The sequence below is a fragment of the Bombina bombina genome, chromosome 5 (genome assembly GCF_027579735.1).
Source record: "Bombina bombina isolate aBomBom1 chromosome 5, aBomBom1.pri, whole genome shotgun sequence".
Taxonomy (NCBI): domain Eukaryota; kingdom Metazoa; phylum Chordata; class Amphibia; order Anura; family Bombinatoridae; genus Bombina; species Bombina bombina.
The window spans coordinates 596,855,765-596,875,530 of record NC_069503.1 but is presented as its reverse complement, the minus strand read 5'-3'; the positions used below and the strand labels follow the sequence as shown (position 1 = coordinate 596,875,530).

Here is a 19,766-nt window from a genome sequence, read left to right as displayed (position 1 = left end):
CCGTTATTCCTTACTTACTTATACTATCACTCAGTCTTTATGTATTTAAATTCTCCCTAAAAATCAAATTACTTAGAGATACATATCACATAGTCACATGCATGAAAAATGATAAGGAAATCACTCAGCCATGCAAAAAAAATCTCATCTTCCCTATAATCATATTAACATCTGCTAAGCAATCTTCTTACTTCTCTAACCTAAGAAACTGTACAATACAAATGCAAAAAAATAAATAAATAATTAATTGCAATGTGAAAATATCAGGCCCTATTAAAGGGACGGGAACCCTAACATTTCCTTTCATGATTTAGATAGAACATACAATTTTAAACAACTTTCCAATTTATACAACAAACAGAAATAGGTGAAACCCAAATCAGCTGCGCTTCTCTATTAAAAGCAAATAGTAATTATAAAAAACTTTGTAAATAGGCTAAATAAAAATTGCCCAGTAGGTAAAGCAATATATGGTACAGTGTTTCAGACAGAATATAGTATATAAACAGTAGAATACTTGGACAATTGAATATATACATAGAATAATAGTCCTATACAGAGGAATGTATAGTATTGCTTGTACGTGACAGAATGTTCCAATCACTATACATAAAATAAATTTAGACAAAGTAACAATACTTCCCACAGATGCTGAGAATGGTGGGTGCCGCTCCAAGTATTGACACAGGGCTGCAATCCTGGTCTTTAAGAAGTGGCTGAAAAACAAGATAAAACACAGAGCGCAACCCACTCTAAGTGTAAAATCATTTATTATCCAGCAATAAAAAACGTGTAAATCGCACGTACAGTGTAACAGAGTAAAAATAGCACAATAAACAAATCCCAGATTGTATCACCAAATGTCAGGGGAGTGATGTCCGTCACCTCGTAGCTTGAACTCCCCAAAACGGCTTCCGGATCGCCGTTTACGAATTCAGCTATATTGATCTGAATCAGTCCTTAGGAAATAAAGTTTTAGGCAAGTTCAATTGCCAGGAATTCAGTCCAAAAATGAAACACAGTACCAAGGAATTATCCAGAAGAGAAGTCAGTAATTGAAACAGAAGTCAGGAACCAGGAAATCCAAGATAACTGTATTTCTCACAGGAAACAGGAGCAGAGAGTGTTTCAGAGTATCACTCTTATTGTGAAAGCACCCTTTCACAATAAGAGTGATACTCTGAAACACTACCAAGGAATTATCCAGAAGAGAAGTCAGTAATTGAAACAGAAGTCAGGAACCAGGAAATCCAAGATAACTGTATTTCTCACAGGAAACAGGAGCAGAGAGTGTTTCAGAGTATCACTCTTATTGTGAAAGCACCCTTTCACAATAAGAGTGATACTCTGAAACACTCTCTGCTCCTGTTTCCTGTGAGAAATACAGTTATCTTGGATTTCCTGGTTCCTGACTTCTGTTTCAATTACTGACTTCTCTTCTGGATAATTCCTTGGTACTGTGTTTCATTTTTGGACTGAATTCCTGGCAATTGAACTTGCCTAAAACTTTATTTCCTAAGGACTGATTCAGATCAATATAGCTGAATTCGTACACGGCGATACGGAAGCCGTTTTGGGGAGTTCAAGCTACGAGGTGACGGACATCACACCCCTGACATTTGGTGATACAATCTGGGATTTGTTTATTGTGCTATTTTTACTCTGTTACACTGTACGTGCGATTTACACGTTTTTTATTGCTGGATAATAAATGATTTTACACTTAGAGTGGGTTGCGCTCTGTGTTTTATCTTGTTTTTCAACTTTCCAATTTACTTCTATTATCAAATTTGCTTCATTAAATTGTAATCCTTTGCTTAACATCATGCACTACTGGCAGCTAGCTGAACCCATCTAGTTAGCCAATTACAAGAGGCAAATGTGTGCAGGCACCAATCAGCAGCTAGCTCCCACTAGTGTAGGATATGTGTGTATTCTTTTTGAACAAGGGATACGAAGAGTACAAAGCACATTTGAGAATAGAAGTGAATTTAAAAGTGTCTAAAAATGACATGCCCTATCTGAATCATGCAAGTTTATTTTTGACGTTCCTATCTCTTTAAAAAAAAAAAAGGCAGGAGGAACAAAGTACCAAGCCAGGGAACCTGTCATGTTATGAGTAGTGTTTAGGAGTTCTATGTTAGTGCTGTTAGGAACAGACTTCTTATTTATAGGCATAATGAAAGGTTTTTTTTTTATTAAACAAAAATAGCAGTAAGGCAAACGGCTAGATTACGAGTTTTGCGTTAGAGGCTGTGCGGTGCTAAAGAGCAGTTTATGCTCACCTCTCACTTACAGACAGCGCTGGTATTACGGGTTTTTCAAAACCCGGTGTTAACCGCAAAAAAGTGTTCGTAGAGCAAAATTTTGCTCCACATGTCGCCTCAATACCAGCGCTGCTTACGTTAGCGGTGAGCTGGCTGAACGTGCTTGTGCATGATTTCCCCATAGGAATCAATGGGGGAGAGCCGGCTGAAAAAACCTAACACCTGCAAAAAAGCAGCGTTTAGCTCCTAACGCAGCCCCATTAATTCCTATAGGGAAACAAAAGTTATGTCTACACTTAACACCCTAACATGAACCCCGAGTCTAAACACCCCTAATCTTACACTTATTAACCCCTAATCTGCCGCCCCCGACATCGCCAACACCTACATTATATTATTAACCCCTAATCTGCCGCTCCGGACACCGCCGCCACCTACATTATACTTATGAACCCCTAATCTGCTGCCCCAACATCGCCGACACCTACATTATATTTATTAACCCCTAATCTGCCACCCCCAATGTTGCCGCAACCTACCTACACTTTTTAACCCCTAATCTGCCGCCCCCAAAGTCGCCGCCACTATATTAAAGTTATTAACTCCTAAACCTAAGTCTAACCCTAACCTCCCATAACTTAAATATAATTTAAATAAATATAAATACAATAACTATCATTAACTAAATTATTCCTATTTAAAACTAAATACTTACCTATAAAATAAACCCTAAGTTAGCTACAATCTAACTAATAGTTACATTGTAGCTAGCTTAGGGTTTATTTTTATTTTACAGGCAAGTTTGTATTTATTTTAACTAGGTACAATAGTTACTAAATAGTTATTAACTATTTAATAACTACCTAGCTAATATAAAGATAAAAGTACCTGTAAAATAAAACCTAACCTAAGTTACAATTACACCATACACTACACTATAATTAAATAAATTAACAAAATTAAATACAATTATCTAAAGTACAAAAAAAACCTAAATTATAGAAATTAATAAAAAAAATTACAAGATTTTAAAACTAATTACACCTAATCTAATCCCCCTAACAAAATAAAAAAGCCCCCCCAAAATAAAAAAGCCCTACCCTACACTAAATTACAAATAGCCCTTAAAAGGGCCTTTTGCGGGGCATTGCCCCAAAGTAATCAGCTCTTTTATCTGTAAAGAAAAATACAAATCCCCCCCAACATTAAAACCCACCACCCACACAACCATCCCTACTCTAAAACCCACCCAATCCCCCTTAAAAAAACCTAACACTAACCCCTTGAAGATCACCCTACCGGGAGACGTCTTCATCCAACCGGGCAGAAGTGGTCCTCCAGACGGGCAAAAGTCTTCATTCAACCGGGCATTCAACCGTTACAAAGGTGTAGCATAAAACTCATAAGGCCCTCCCACATTGCAAATACTAAAATAAAATTATTAACCCGTAATCTGCCGCTCCGGACATCGCCACCAGTATAATAAACATATTAACCCCTAAACCGCCGTACTCCTGCATCGCAAACATTAGTTAAATATTATTAACCCCTAATCTGCTGCCCCAACGTCACTGCCGCCACTATACTAAAGTTATTAACCCCTAAACCTAACACTAAGTCTAACCCTAACACCCCTAACTTTAATATAATTAAAATAAATCTAAATAAAAGTTACTATCAATAACTAAATAATTCGTATTTAAAACTAAATACTTACCTGTAAAATAAACCCTAAGCTAGCTACAATATAACTAATAGTTACATTGTAGCTATCTTAGGTTTTATTTTTATTTCACAGCGAAGTTTGTATTTATTTTAACTAGGTATACTAGTTGCTAAATAGTTATTAACTATTTACTAACTAGTTAAAATAAATACAAATTTACCTGTAAAATAAAACCTAACCTGCCTTACACTAACACCTAACATTACACTACAATTAAATAAATTACATTAATTAAATACAATTAACTAAATTACAAAAAATAAACACTAAATTAGCCAAAATAAAAAAGAAATGATCAAATATTTAAACTAATTACACCTAATCTAATAGCCCTATCAAAATAAAAAAGCTCCCCAAAATAAAAATGCAAATGGCCCTTAAAAGTGCCTTTTGTGGGGCATTGCCCCAAAGAAACCAGCTCTTTTACCTGTAAAAAAAATACAAACAACCCCCCCAACAGTAAAACCTATCTAAAAAACCTAAGCTCCCCATTGCCCTGAAAAGTGCATTTGGATGGGCATTGCCCTTAAAAGGGAATTTAGCTCTTTTCCATTGCCCAAACCCTAAGCTAAAAATAAAACCCACCCAATAAACCCTTAAAAATAACACTAACCCCCGAAGATCCACTTACAGTTTTTGAAGACCGGACATCCATCCTTATCAAGCCGGTATAAGTCTTCCTCCAAGCGAGCAGAAGTCCTCAACGAATCCAGGAGAAGTCTTCATCCAAGTGGGCAGAAGTCCTCAACGAATCTGGGAGAAGTCTTCATCCAAGCGGCAAGAAGTGGTCCTCCAGGCGGGCAGAAGTCTTCATCCAGACGGCATCTGCTATCTTCATCCTTCCGACACAGAGAGGGTCCATCTTCTAGACATGCGGCACAGAGCATCCTCTTCTGTCGACGGCTACTGAAGAATGAAGGTCCCTTTAACTTTTCCATTTTCTGTCCGTTTGGGACCAAGGCTATTTTTACATTTTTGCGGTGTTTGTGTTTAGCTGTAATTTTCCTCTTACTCATTTACTGTACCCACACATATTATATACCGTTTTTCTCGCCATTAAATGGACTTTCAAAAGATACCATTATTTTCATCATATCTTATAATTTACTATAAAAAAATTATAAAATATGAGGAAAAATTGAAAAAAAAAACACTTTTTTTAACTTTGACCCCCAAAATCGCTTCCAGCTGCTTTCCACACCGAGGACGTGCAGGGTACGTCCTCAGGCGTTAACTGCCTTTTTTTTGAGGACGTACCCTGCACGTCCTCGGTCATTAAGGGGTTAAGGGATGTCATCCAAGATGGTGTCCCTTGAATTCTGATTGGCTGATAGAATTCTATCAGCCAATGGGAATTAAAGGGTAAAAAATCCTATTGGCTGAAGTAATCAGCCAATAGGAATGAGCTTCAATCCTATTGGCTGATCCAATCAGCCAATAGGATTGAGCTCGCATTCTATTGGCTGTTCCAATCAGCCAATAGAATGCGAGCTTAATCATATTGGCTGATTGGATCAGCCAATAGGATTTTTTTACCCTTTAATTCCGATTGGCTGATAGAATTCTATCAGCCAATTGGAATTCAAGGGACGCCATCTTGGATGACGTCCCTTAAAGGAACCTTCATTCTTCAGTAGCCGTCGACAGAAGAGGATGCTCCACGCCGGATGTCTTGAAGATGGAGCCACTCCACGTCGGAAGGATGAAGATAGAAAATGCCGTCTGGATGAAGACTTCTGCCCGCCTGGAGGACCACTTCTTGCCGCTTGGATGAAGACTTCTCCCAGATTTGTTGAGGACTTCTGCCCACTTGGATAAAGACTTCTCCCGGCTTGATGAGGATGGATGTCTGGTCTTCAAAAACTGTAAGTGGATCTTCGGGGGTTAGTGTTAGGTTTTTTAAAGGGTTTATTGGGTGGGTTTTATTTTTAGCTAAGGGGTTTGGGCAATGGAAAAGAGCTAAATGTCCTTTTAAGGGCAATTCCCATCCACATGCCCTTTTCAGGGCAATGGGGAGCTTAGGTTTTTTAGATAGGATTTTAATTGGGTAGTTTGGTTGTGTGGGTGGTGGGTTTTACTGTTTCAGGGTTGTTTGTATTTTTTTTACAGGTAAAAGAGCTGATTTCTTTGGGGCAATGCCCCGCAAAAGGCCCTTTTAAGGGCTATTGGCAGTATAGTTTAGGCTAGGGTTTTTCTATTTTTTTGGGGGGGGGGTTATTTTGATAGGGCTATTAGATTAGGTGTAATTAGTTTAAATATTTGATAATTTCTTTTTTATTTTGTGTAATTTAGTGGGGGGGGTTAAAATTTAGTTAATTGTATTTAATGAATGTAATTTATTTAATTGTAGTGTAATGTTAGGTGTTAGTGTAAGACAGGTTAAGTTTTATTTTACAGGTAAATTTGTATTTATTTTAACTAGGTAGTTAGTAAATAGTTAATAACTATTTAGTAACTAGTCTACCTAGTTAAAATAAATACAAACTTAGCTGTGAAATAAAAATAAAACCTAAGATAGCTACAATGTAACTATTAGTTATATTGTAGCTATCTTAGGGTTTATTTTACAGGTAAGTATTTAGTTTTAAATAGGAATTAGTTAGGTAATGATAGTAATTTTTATTTAGATTTATTTTAATTATATTAAAGTTAGAGGTGTTAGGGTTAAACTTAGGGTTAGGTTTAGGGGTTAATATATTTATTTAGTGTTAGTGATGTGGGAGGCCAGATGTTTAGGGGTTAATAACTTTAGTATAGTGGAGGCGGCGATGTTAGGGGCGGCAGATTAGGGGTTAATAAGTGTAGGTAGGTAGCAACAAGATTGGGGGCGGCAGATTAGGGGTTAATAAGTGTAGGTAGGTAGCAACGACATTGAGGCAGCAGATTAGAGGTTAATAAGTGTAGGTAGGTTTTGGCGATGTCGAGGGCGGCAGATTAGGGGTTAATAAGTGTAATGTAAATATTGGCGATGTCAGGGGCAGCAGATTAGGGGTGTTTAGACTCGGGGTTTATGTTAGGGTGTTAGGTGTAAACATAAATTTTCTTTCCCCATAGGAATCAATGGGGCTGCATTACGGATCTTTACGCTCCTTTATTGCAGGTGTTAGGCTTTTTTTTAGCCGGCTCTCCATATTGATGTCTATGGGGAAATCGTGCACGAGCACGTAAAACCAGCTAAAAACAGCGCTAGTATTTGTGTGCGGTATGGAGCTCAACGCTGCCATATTGCCTGCTAACGCCGGGTTTTTGCAAACCTGTAATAGCAGCGCTATTAAAGGTGAGCGGTGGAAATAACTTGCAAGTTATTACCGAGCCGTTTATAACGCAAAACTCGTAATCTGGCCATATGTTAACTATGAGGTTAGGAAGCAACGGTTTTAAGATGGATGTTTCTTAACTTATGCTTGCATGATCAACTCTGCACTAGCTTCCAAGCTGCATCTGCAGCGAGTTTAAAGGAGCCTGTTTTAAAGTTTGATCTTTCCTTTTCCAATCCATTTTAGTAGTAGTAGTTACAAATTAAATACGCTGCCTGAATATTTTGTAAAAGGCAAGTTTGGTTAAACTGTAAAACTTTACAAAACAGGCATTTCAGTGGCATTTTAAGTTACATTTCTATTTTTACATACTTGCGCTGAAGCAAAACGTGCAACAACGGCAAAAGTAAAACATGGTTGCTCATCTATTCACTAGTAATGTATAATGATCATAATGATTGGCTAATGTATTTGAATGCAGTTGGTGTTTTTTTTTCCGCTTAACCGAAAAAACCAATTCATGATGTACAAACTGAAAATTCAGTACTCCACAGAGAATCCTTAAAGCTTGAAATTATATTCCATCTTCATAAAAACATAAGCACCCAAGGTATAGTGCACTGGATCTTGAATATTTATGATTTAATGAATACAATTTAAAAGTTTTAAGGATTCGCTGTAGGGTAATGCATTTTCAGTTTGTATATATTTTGGTTGCCTTGGCAATTTGCAGATAAAAAAAGTGGTTTGAGTACCTAGATGTCTTTTGATAAATAGAGGAGAAGGAGAGAGCAAGTCGGCTTAATGAATGAGTTTGTTCTATGGGCGCATACATCCTGGTCATGGACTGGAAGCCTGTAGTGATAAAGGAGGCGTAGGATAAATTCCAGGTGAGTTGGATAAGATTTTATTGCACAGTTGTATATAGCCAGTGTAACCACACCTCTAAAACTTTATAAAGAATCCTAAAGGCAATATATTTATAATTTATACTTATAGAATATGGCTTTTCTGTGCATTGGGACAACTCTGAAATAATAAGAGTATCAACTCCATAACTCCCATTAGCTCCACCGGTTACATATTCTGTAGTGTTCAATTAATGAAGTGCACAATTGTCAAGTTCATATTATTTACCAACCTGTGAATTGAGCCTGCTAAAAAAACCACTGTTATTAAAAAAGTGTGCATACAGCTAAGATATTCTCTTTTAAATAGTTTTTGAGAGATCAAGACTGTTGCATTAGCCTGAAAACTATGTGGACAAAGATTAGACAAGTATTTTCTGAGGAATAGGAATAGGACTATTGAACAAGTGCTGGCTTACCTATTAGGTACACTAGTTAGGTCCCACAATATGTTTTCTTAAAGGACTAGTAAATACAGAAGATTTGCATAAACAACAAATATATGATAAATAGACAATGCAAAAGCACTTCAAATGAGTAGTTGATTACAAATTTCAAAGTTATGTCTATTTCCACTTTACCATGTGACAGCCATCAGCCAATCATAAATGCATGTACATATATTCTGTGAATTCTTGCACATGCTCAGTAGGAGCTGGACTCAAAAAGTGTAAATATAAAAATACTGTGTACATTTTTTAATGGAAGTAAACTGGAAAGTTGTTTAAAATTTCCTGCTCTATCTGAATAATTAATTTTTTATTTGACTTGAGTGTCCCTTTAAATAAAAAAAAATAATATGTGCTAAATTCCTTATGCCTTCTAAGGATATTAGGTTCTGATATAGTGACAGCACTCTGCTCTTATTGGAGAGGTGACATCATCCAGTCCAAGAGCAATTGGTAAGAATTAGCACTATTGGTCAGAATAGTAAGTGCTGCACGATACTGCTTTCTCCTCTCACATTTAAAAAAGCAAGGTTGAGAAGTGAGGGAAGGGGGGTTAAAGATCACACTCTAGACTTAAACCCGCTACATTCTACACAGTGATTGCTTGCTGGGTGTAGTAGAGGTCAATAAATCACTACAGCAAATGATATAACATAAAAAAAATATTTTCCAATGCCTCCTCAACTATCGAGCATTCCCAGGATGCTCCTTCATGAGACAATGCATACACCAGACCTTCATGGAATGAGGCCTGTAACAGCGGAAAAGGTGAAGAAATATCCCCATTCAGCATTATGGACTTGTACCAATTCACCCACCAGATAAGTGAAGAGATACTTGTAAATGTTTAGTTTTCATTTATCTTGGAACTCCAAATCTTATGTAGAATAGAATAACTTTCAGTTAAGTGAAATCATCCAAGCCATATTACCTATTGTAGAGATAGTACTGATTGGCCTGTTACATCTACAACTGAACATAAACACAACAGCCTTTATGCCTACACAAATACCATGAACACTACACATAATCCACACTACCAACTCACTTGTATGTCTATGAGGGATGGGCCTATCCCCTCCCTACTCATGCCCATCTTACCCACCAAACACCCCTACATTTGCTTCCCTGCACTAAGCACTGCTTCAGCCCACATAACACACATTAGCACATATTAAATTTCCATCATAAAATATTATACACTTTTTACAGGCATCAGTCTAGGGATACCACCTCCAAGTGTTTTTTGTTATATTGTTATAACTTGTTTCGATTGTAAACATTGTATTTTGCATTGCACTTGATGTATTGCTGTTCTCCTGACCCCATTGTATCATACAGTGAGGTTATAAACTCCCTTTTTCCTATCCCTCCCCTATATCAATTTTCCCGGCATCAGTTCTCTTATCCTCCCCACATCTCCTCCTTCTTCTCCCCCTTAGCTATTTCATCTCCCCCCTGGAAACATGGCACCACATATACCTAGGAACAAAACACACGGTATAGAATGTCATGAGTATAAATAACCCAGGGAAGAGGTCTATAGTACATAATGACCTCCAAAGGATGGGTGGAAATATAATCCTCCTCCAAGAGACTCATTTTTTAAAAGACCACAAACCTAAATGGTTTCAAAAACACTTCACACACGTTTATTTTGCATCTGGCACAACTATAAAAAATGGAGTAGGCGTACTATTTCATGCAAAGACCTCTTTTCAGCCTAATCAAGTTGTCAGAGACCCTGATGGTCACTACATTATAATCACAGGCCTCTTAAATAACAGAAAAGTGACCATTGTCAACCTCTACTTCTCAAACTCTTTACAGGCACCATTTAAAAAAAAAAAAATAGTGCAAAAGATACTAGAACTCCAAAAAGGAATTCTCCTTATAGGGAGAGACTTTAATGTCCTCCTAAATCCCCTACTGGATACCTCCGATGGCTACTCCAGCACCACCTCTAAGATGCTCAAAAAAATAAACTCTCTTTTGAAAGACATGACAGTCCACGATGTCTGGCGAATAACACACCCGAGCACTAGAGACTTTACTTTCTTCTCAAACCCACACAAGGGTCTATCGATCATTTCAGACAGCTCTATTAAACCCATTACTTGGTCAGACCATGCTCCGGACCCCTGCACAATTCAATGGCCTGACAACCCAGTTTCCTCCTATGTGTGGAAACTAGATGATACTTTGTTAAATAACCCCATTACCCAAACTGACATTGCTAAACTACTTCCAGAATACTTCTAAATTAATTCCTCTGACAACCTACCACTAACCACTATTTGGGAAGCACATAAATGTGTCCTTAGGGGATAGCTCATCAAAATTCGAGCTAAACATAATAAACTCAAAAGGGAAAGACTTCAAACTCTACTATCCCAACTTTCACATTTTGAATCTCTACATTTAGCCAATCCATGAATGCTACTCACCTAGTAGAGTTAGGACAAGCCAAAATCAGATTACTAAACCACTTACAGGAAGAACACCAAAGAAAAGCACTTCTCCTGAAGCAGAAATTCTATAAACAAATTATAAAGCAGGTAAAATGATAGCCCGAGCCATTGCCTGTAGAAAAATTAAATCCTTTGTCCATGAGATTATTGACTGTCACGGTAACCCCCAACATGATACGAAAAACATAGCTAATGTCTTTAGAGACTACTATAAAGCGCTATATAACCTGCATCCCAACACCTCAAAGCCCACAGAAACTACACTCAATTCATCCTAAATTCAGAAATATCTATCCACGGAGAACCTAGCATCCCTCTCAGTGGAGGGAAAAAAATCCTTAGAAGAGCCTTTCATACTCACTGAAATTAATGACATCATTAAAGATCTGCTTTCATGAAAAACCCCGGGTCCAGGCGGCCTGGGATCCAAATATTATAAAATATTCACTCACATCCTTGCCTCCCACCTCTTAGAAATCTTCAACTCTATACATGATACAGCTTCCCTCCCCAGTTCTATGTTAGAAGCCCACATAATAGTAATCCTGAAACCGGGTAAACCCCCCACTAAACCTGAGAATTTCCGCCCAATATCCCTGCTCAATTATGGACATAAAATCCTAGCCAAACTATTAGCGAACAGAACAGAGAGGCGAGAGATAACACCTTACAAGTGCTACAACTTATTTCTCATGCACATAATTCTTCCACCCCTCTATCCCTCCTTTCCACAGATGCTGAGAAGGTGTTTCACAGCTTCAACTGGTCTTTCATGTTCTCTACCCTAACAAAAATGAACCTAGGACCAAAACTCATCAATCTAATCACCTTGCTATACTCACCAAATGCCAAATTTCACGTAAATGGAATGTTATCAGACCCCTTCACCATATCAAATGGCACAAGACAGGGCTGCCCTCTCTCCCCCCTCCTATTTACTATCACAATAGAACCCCTAGCCAGCAAAATAAGAGCGAACCCCAAAATAGAAGGCCTCCAAATTCAGAACTCAGAACACAAATTGGCTATGTATGCTTATGATGTCCTACTCACTCTAACAAAAACCATACAATCACTACCAGAAGTACTAAAGAAAATTGAGCAGTACGGCTCGGTCTCCAATTTTCACCTCAATCTCAACAAATCAAAACTCCTCAACATTACTGAATCCCACACAAATTTTAACATAATTAAAAAAAACAGCCCCATAAAAGTAGTAAACAAAGAAATCCACTACCTAGGTATAACCATCAAACCCACTCTGCCAGATCTAATTGAATCCAATTACAAAAAACTTAAAGAAGAAATAGTATCTGACCTGTCTAGCTGGAAAAAGAAAAACATTTCATGGATAGGCCATATCAACATAGGTAAAATGAATATTCTACCTAGAGTTTTATATCTTTTACAAACTATCCCTATACCACCAACTAACGCACACATTCAACACATACAGAATGCAATGGATAAATATATCTGGCAAGGGATAAAACCCAGGATAAACAAACACACACTATAAAAAAAACCTGATCAGCAGGAGGGACGGATTGCCAAACCTACATATGTACAGACAGGCCATCTCGCTACAACACATCATCAAGTGGTGCCAAAATGTACCACATAAGGCATGAGTAAAATTTGATACAGACATCCTAAATTGCGGCAATGTGGGCTCTCTGGCTTGGATCCTACAGAAACACCGTCCTCCCCTACTGACTTCCTACCCACTAATAAAAGAGACTCTAACAACATGGGATAAAATGGCTGCCACACAGAGTAACATATCAACCCCAATTTCCCCTCTAATACCGATACACGATAACCTGACTACGGGCATTCAAACCCATCCATCACTAACTAAATGTACACTTCCATTAAGCAGACTAGCCATCTACAACGCACTGACCCAGAACAAACTTAAAACACAGAAAGAACTCAAAGAAAGGGACCCTGACCTTTTTACCTCATGGTTTCACTGTGCCCAACTATCTCCAATCAGCTTTAACTCGAAAGATATAATTATCTTAAGATAAGAGAACCTGACCTACATGAACTTATGCTCCTTACATGGGAAGATACCACCCTTTAATGGAATAACCAGTGAAACACAGTAACATTCAATGATACCAATGACCACATACCCCATAACCCCTTCTTTCCCCCACTACCATTTCCCTAGATAATGGTATGCCCCCCTTACCTCCTTAATGCTGCCTCTCTTCCTACCCCCTCCCAGAACTGAAACCACCCCTGCCCCCCCCCCCCCCACCGATACTACAATAGCCTTTAGATTAAACAGATTGTGAACATTATAAGAAGAATATGTTCTTTCTCAAAACATTCTACATTAATTGTTCAGATATAAAGTTATACAAATGTTAAAATAAAATGCAAAACTAATTCAAGGACCACTTGTTCTACGAGTCTTGCTGGTAGTAGTCCTCCCCTCCAGAAAAGAGACAACACAACGTTTCAGAGACACTTGTATCTTTAAAACTACCAGCAAATGTTTATTCCACCAAAATAAAGTAAGGGGTAAGTCCCTTGAATGCGAGAAAACAAAAAAATTGTCTGAGCTCGTCTACTAATAACAATGCAGTGAGTTATTTATTTCTTTTACAATGACACACTGATAGTTTGCTGCTATACTTTAGGTTGTTTTTATGAAATTTCCTTTACTGCAACCATGGATCTTGTCTGAGTTACAGACAGGAAGCTGGAGGTGTCTGACAAACTGGAATTAACTATGGAGTATTGTATCTGTTACTTTAAATGTTGTAAGCCATTGACAAGTACTGATCTGATAGCTTCCTGCAAAGGATGAAAATTGATCATATTTATTCAGCTTTACCACTAAATTTAGAGACACAACAAAACAATGTACAAATACAAATTTTAATTCCATTTGACAAATTCACTACATTGAATGTTTTTAATAAAGTATCTGTACCTATGAAAGAAATAAGTGATATAAATTATTAAGCTGCCTCTTTATTTTTTTATGATTTACTTGAAAAAAAAAAATATATATATATATATACTTGTTTATCTTCATCTATTTTAAGCATTTATATTTAGCGATAAATAAATGGAAATTGTGTTTTTCTAGGTTGTGAATCTCCTAATTTCCAGACTATTTCCTTAATCAGTCAAAACAACACAGCATGCAGAAAATGTGCATTATTAACAGTCTGACAATTTTCAGGTTCCTCACAAAATGAATTATTGATTTAAGGCCTAATCCAATCAAACCATTATATTTTTAGAATCATAACTGCAAGCTAAAAATGTAACAACAAATTATTCTGCAGATATAAGAGTTTATGGATACTGATGAATGTGCTAAACACTGTGTAGTATTTTTCTTGTTTTAATTATTTTTTTTTTTATCATTTAAGATACTTTTTAAGGCACATTATAATGTGCATCCAGACACAGATATGCAGTCATAATTTACTGCCTATGAAATTAAATTGTAGCTTTATAGGGGCATGAAAATTAAAATGAAAGCATATGATGTATACTTAAAAAAAAATAATCAAATTTAGTTCATTTTCTTGGTATCCTTTGTTGGATAGACATACAGAAAAAATGAAGCGCAAAAGAAAAGGATTGAAATGTAATTTTTAAAAACAGTGTAATGCGCTATATATATATATATATGTACTGACCAGAGGTACAGATAAATTAAGCCTTTTATTATGCACTAAAAATATTTAAAAGCAATTTCAGTGTCCACAAACACCGCATCACATAGACCGGCAGCTGGAGTTCAAATAATGACAGGATACGGCCTGCGGCGGGTATTCCGGACTCCCCACCCTCAGCTGTTCAGTTCTGATCGTTATTGCCATGGTACAATAGTGTGGATATAGTCCTTATGTAGTAGTCTCCACTATTTTGTTGGATAGAATATCTAGATATGTACAAGAGTGTGCATTGACATGAGAACTATATAGCAGCAGCGATTGTAGTTTTATACATTATTTTAATCACTTCTGTCATCTAGTGTATAACATTTTTAAAATCATTGTTGGTAACATAAAGAGCTCATGAAGACATGTACATTCTGAGCATAGCTAAAAATGCTCTTCAACAAAGGATATGAAGGGAAAGAAGTAAATTTGATTAGTAATGTAATGTGGAAATATGTATTTTCCTTTTTTTAAAACTGTTTGCTCTGTCATATCAAAAAAGTAGAATTTTTATTTCCGTGCCCCTTTAAAAGCATGTCACCAGGACTACTTGTGGCAGCTTTTTCATTATTATTGGAAAGCAACTGAACCACTTTAAGAATAGGTTATAGTGAGTTAGATAATTACATTGTGTAGCTTACTACAAGAGTGAATGTTGTAGTGGGTCAATGTGAGAATATGTACCACCCATAAGTTCCTAATGACCATATGGTTGTCATCCTATAAAAATATTGCAGTGTGGGCTGAGGACAATATAAACTTTTTTGCATGATTGAAAATTATAATGGCAAATTAAAATTGTGGGTTCAGTTTACTCCTGGTGATGGAACTGTTCTAGGTACTAATCAACTTTCTGAAAAGACTTAGGGATATATATTTAGCGCTCCTGCTCGAGCCTAAACACAGCTAGAAGTAATCTTTTTGCGTGTGCGGGTTAGTGCGTGTATTACAAGTTGAATGTAAAAGTTTTGCGTGCAAGTGCAACCCGAAGCATGCTAACTTCAGGACTTCCGATATAGTGTGACCGCGCTAACTTTTACTCCCCATAGACTTCAAAGGTGAGCGTAGAAGAACAAAACCTTATCGCTTGCACCAACCTGACAGGAGTTTTCATATACAGGAAAATGTTATTTTTATTTTAAATAAATATGTTTATATATATTTCTCTATATATCTTTAACTATATATCTATCTATCTATATATATTTATATATATATATGCATATATTTATATATTACATTAATATTATCACACATATATATATAGTAAAAAACAGAAGAACATAGGTATGTAAAATATGAGTATTGCGCTTTGGGTTTCAAAACTTTAGATCTAGCAGGGTGTCGAGTTAGCGCACATGCAGAATTAATTATCTTAAGGCACGTTATTGAAATAATAAATAGTAAATATTGATAATCATTATTTATAATACATATATATTCTATGAATTTTTTAAGTACTGTACATCTATAATAATGATCTACATTAATTATTGTCTTATGTGCACAAACCTAACAGAAGTACACTAATTCTTAATATGAGCTAATCCGACACGAGTTACCACTTGTGCACGCATCCTCAAAGGAATGTTGACTGCGCGAGGCAGCCAAAATAATGTTGGCTGCACGTGCAGCCAAAATAATCCACGAATGATTCTGAAAATGGCATTCTGAAGGTGGATTCTTTCACCACCCTGCCATTTTTGGAACCCACCTGGATGCAGCATAGGCAAATGAAGCAGGCGTTTACGTTTAGAATTTTTTTAAGTACATCTATATAAATGATCTACATTAATTATTGTCTTATGTGCACAAACCTAACAGAAGTACACTAATTCTTAATATGAGCTAATCCAACACCAGTTACCACTTATGCATGCATCCTCAAAGGAATGTTGACTGCGCGAGGCAGCCAAAATAATGTTGGCTGCACGTGCAGCCAAAATAATCCACGGATGATTCTGAAAATGGCATTCTGAAGGTGGATTCTTTCACCACCCTGCCATTTTCGGAACCCACCTGGATGCAGAGTAGGCAAATGAAGCCTTAAAAAAAAACGCAACCGCCTGCACATAATAAAGAAAAAACACATAACCATCCGCAAGAAATAAAAAAAACACGTAAACGCCTGCACAAAATAATAAAGAAACCTAAACGCCCGCACGAAGTATAATAAAAAAAAAGAACCTCCTGCACAAAGTAATTAACATCTAATCCGCAAATTAAACAACGCAAATAACATAATTAAAATATTAACCCCTAAACTGCCAACCCCCCACATCGCAATAAACCTAATTAACCTATTAACCCCTAAACCGCCAAACCCCCACATCGCAATAAACCTAATTAACATATTAACTCCTAAACCGCCAACCCCCCACAATGCAAATAACTATTTAATTACTAAGCCACCTAACCTAACACCCCCTAAATTAACCCCAATACTAAGTTACAATTAAAATAAAAAACTAACATTAATTTAAAAATAAAACCTAACATTAAATTACAAAAAAAAATATCTAAAATTACAAAAAATAAAAACTCTAAAATTACAGAAAAAAATAAACAAAATTATTAAAAATAAAAAAATTAAACCTAATCCCTATGAAAATAAAAAGCCCCCCAAATTAAAAACACCCCCTAATCTAAACTATACTACCACTAGCCCTTAAAAGGGCCTTTTGTAGGGCATTGCCCTAAGTTAAACAGCTCTTTTACAAAAAAACCCTAACAGTAAAAAAAACCCACCTACCAAAAATAAAAAAAAACGAACACTAAAAAAACATAAACTACCCATTCAGCTCTTTTACAAGCCCATTAAATCCCTAATCTTAAAAAAATTAAAAAAAAGCCTAAGTTTAACCCCCAAATAGGTACTCACCGTTCCTGAAGTCCGGCGGAGAAGGTCTTCTTTCAGGCGGCTCCATCATCTTCTATATTCATCCGGAGCGAAGGCGGGGCAGAGCGGAGATACGGAGCTGGCTTCCCTAATGCACGGATCCTCAGTGACGGTCCTCAGCGGCGGTCTTCAATGGTGGCGATCCTCAATGGTGTGGAGGCTCCTATTCATGCGATCGTCAGTTACACACTGAAGATTGAATGCAAGGTACCCCATATTTGTTGGGGTACCTTGCATTCCTATTGGCTGAAATTTTTAAATCAGCCAATTGGATGAGAGCTACTGAAATCATATTGGCTGATTTAAACAGCCAATATGATTTCAGTAGCTCTAATCCTATTGTCTTATTTCAAAATTGATTGTGGTACCTTCCATTAAATTTTTAGTATACACTGGAGATCGGATGAAGAGGAGCCTCCACGCCGCTGAGGATCGGCACCGCTGAAGACCGCCGCTGAGAGCAACCTCTGAGGATCCCCGCACCCGATGAAGATAGAAGATGATGGAGACGTCTGGAAGAGGACCTTCACTGTCAAACTTCAGGCACGGTGAGTACCTATTTGGGGCTTAGTCTTAGGCTCTTTTTTATTTTTTTGGGGTGGCTTTTTTTTATTAGGGTTTTTTGGGCTGCAAAATAACTGATTGCCCATACAAATGCCCCTTTAGGGGCAATGGGTAGCTTAGATTTTTTTTTAGACTTTGTTTTTTCTAATTTGGAGGGGTTGGTTGGGTGGGGGGTTTTACTGTTAGGGGGTAATTGGTAATTTTTTAAAGTAAAAGAGCTTAAGTATAAGAACTTAGGGCAATGCCCTACAAAAGGCGCTTTTAAGGGCTATTGGTAGTTTAATATTAGATTAGACAGTGTTTTTATTTGGGGGGATTTTTTATTTTTATAGGGGTATTAGTTTAGGTTTACAGTAACTAGGTGGCAGGAACTACTGTCTATACACCTGCTCCTCCAAATAAAGAAAGTGGTAGGGGTACTCAAACCATTGTAAAACAATTGCAGGAAACAATGTGTTCATTGGTTTTAAAATGTTAGCTCTTTGCCAATATATTATTCTATAGTGAGACAATAGAAATGCATTATATTTACAATCTAATATAGGTCAGACTCTGTTGATATGTTAATCTATTGGAAGATTTTAACAAGTTAATTACAAGGTATTTATTGTACCTTTAAGCAGCATTTATAAAAAAAAATTCTTATAAACGGTTAAATACATTTAGAAGCTACCATCTACTGGGACTGCTGGGAAATATGTTTAGGTAATATGTACTGAAAGAGAGGTTTCATAAGGGTCATCGTGATATCTCAATCGAGATTTGAAAAATTGTCTAACTCATTTCCACAAAATATTATGTGACATTTGGAAAACGTTTGCTTTTTTCAAATGACTGATTTTACTTTAGAAAACTGTTCCACTGTATTTCTGTACCAAAACTCTACAGTGAGTCATTTCAATATTGCATGTTATGATGCACTGGAGTAAAATATATTTACCATAGACTTCTCTACTTACTGAAAGGACAAAACATATTTTCTTCAAAACAGTGACAAGCACGACTGGGAATATCTTGTTGTTTTAAATTTGGTTCAAGTTAGATTTAAAGGGATATGAAACCCATTTTGTTTTCATGATTTAAATAGAGAATACACTTTTAAAAATGTTTCCAATTTGCTTCTATGATTAAATTTGCTTCTCTTCGCATCCTTTGTTAAAGGAGCAGCAATGCACTACTAGGCGCTAGCTTAATACATCTGGTGAAGAAATAGCAAGAGGGCATATATGCGCTACCAATCAGCAGCAAGCTACCAGTAGCCTTCGCTGCCTGCTCCTGAGCCTACCTAGATATGCTTTTTTGACAAAGTATACAGAGAGTACAAAGCAAGTTAAACAATTGAAGTAAGTTGAAAAATTGTTTAAAATTGTATGCTCTATCTGAATCATAAAATACAAATTTGTGTTTCATGTCCATTTAAGTTAACATATATGTATATATTATTTTTTTTTAATTATTTTAAAAATGTTTAGACTTGTTTAGGCGATATTTTATTCTATAGCAAGACTACATAAATGTCTTGTCAGTATG

At 36.6% G+C, this 19,766-nt stretch overlaps 1 protein-coding gene across 1 annotated transcript in view; it reads right to left on the bottom strand.

Moving 5' to 3' along the window:
* CNTNAP2 (contactin associated protein 2) overlaps positions 1–19,766 on the bottom strand; it is a 2,991,056-nt gene that overhangs the window by 2,922,999 nt on the left and 48,291 nt on the right. The window lies entirely within an intron of this gene.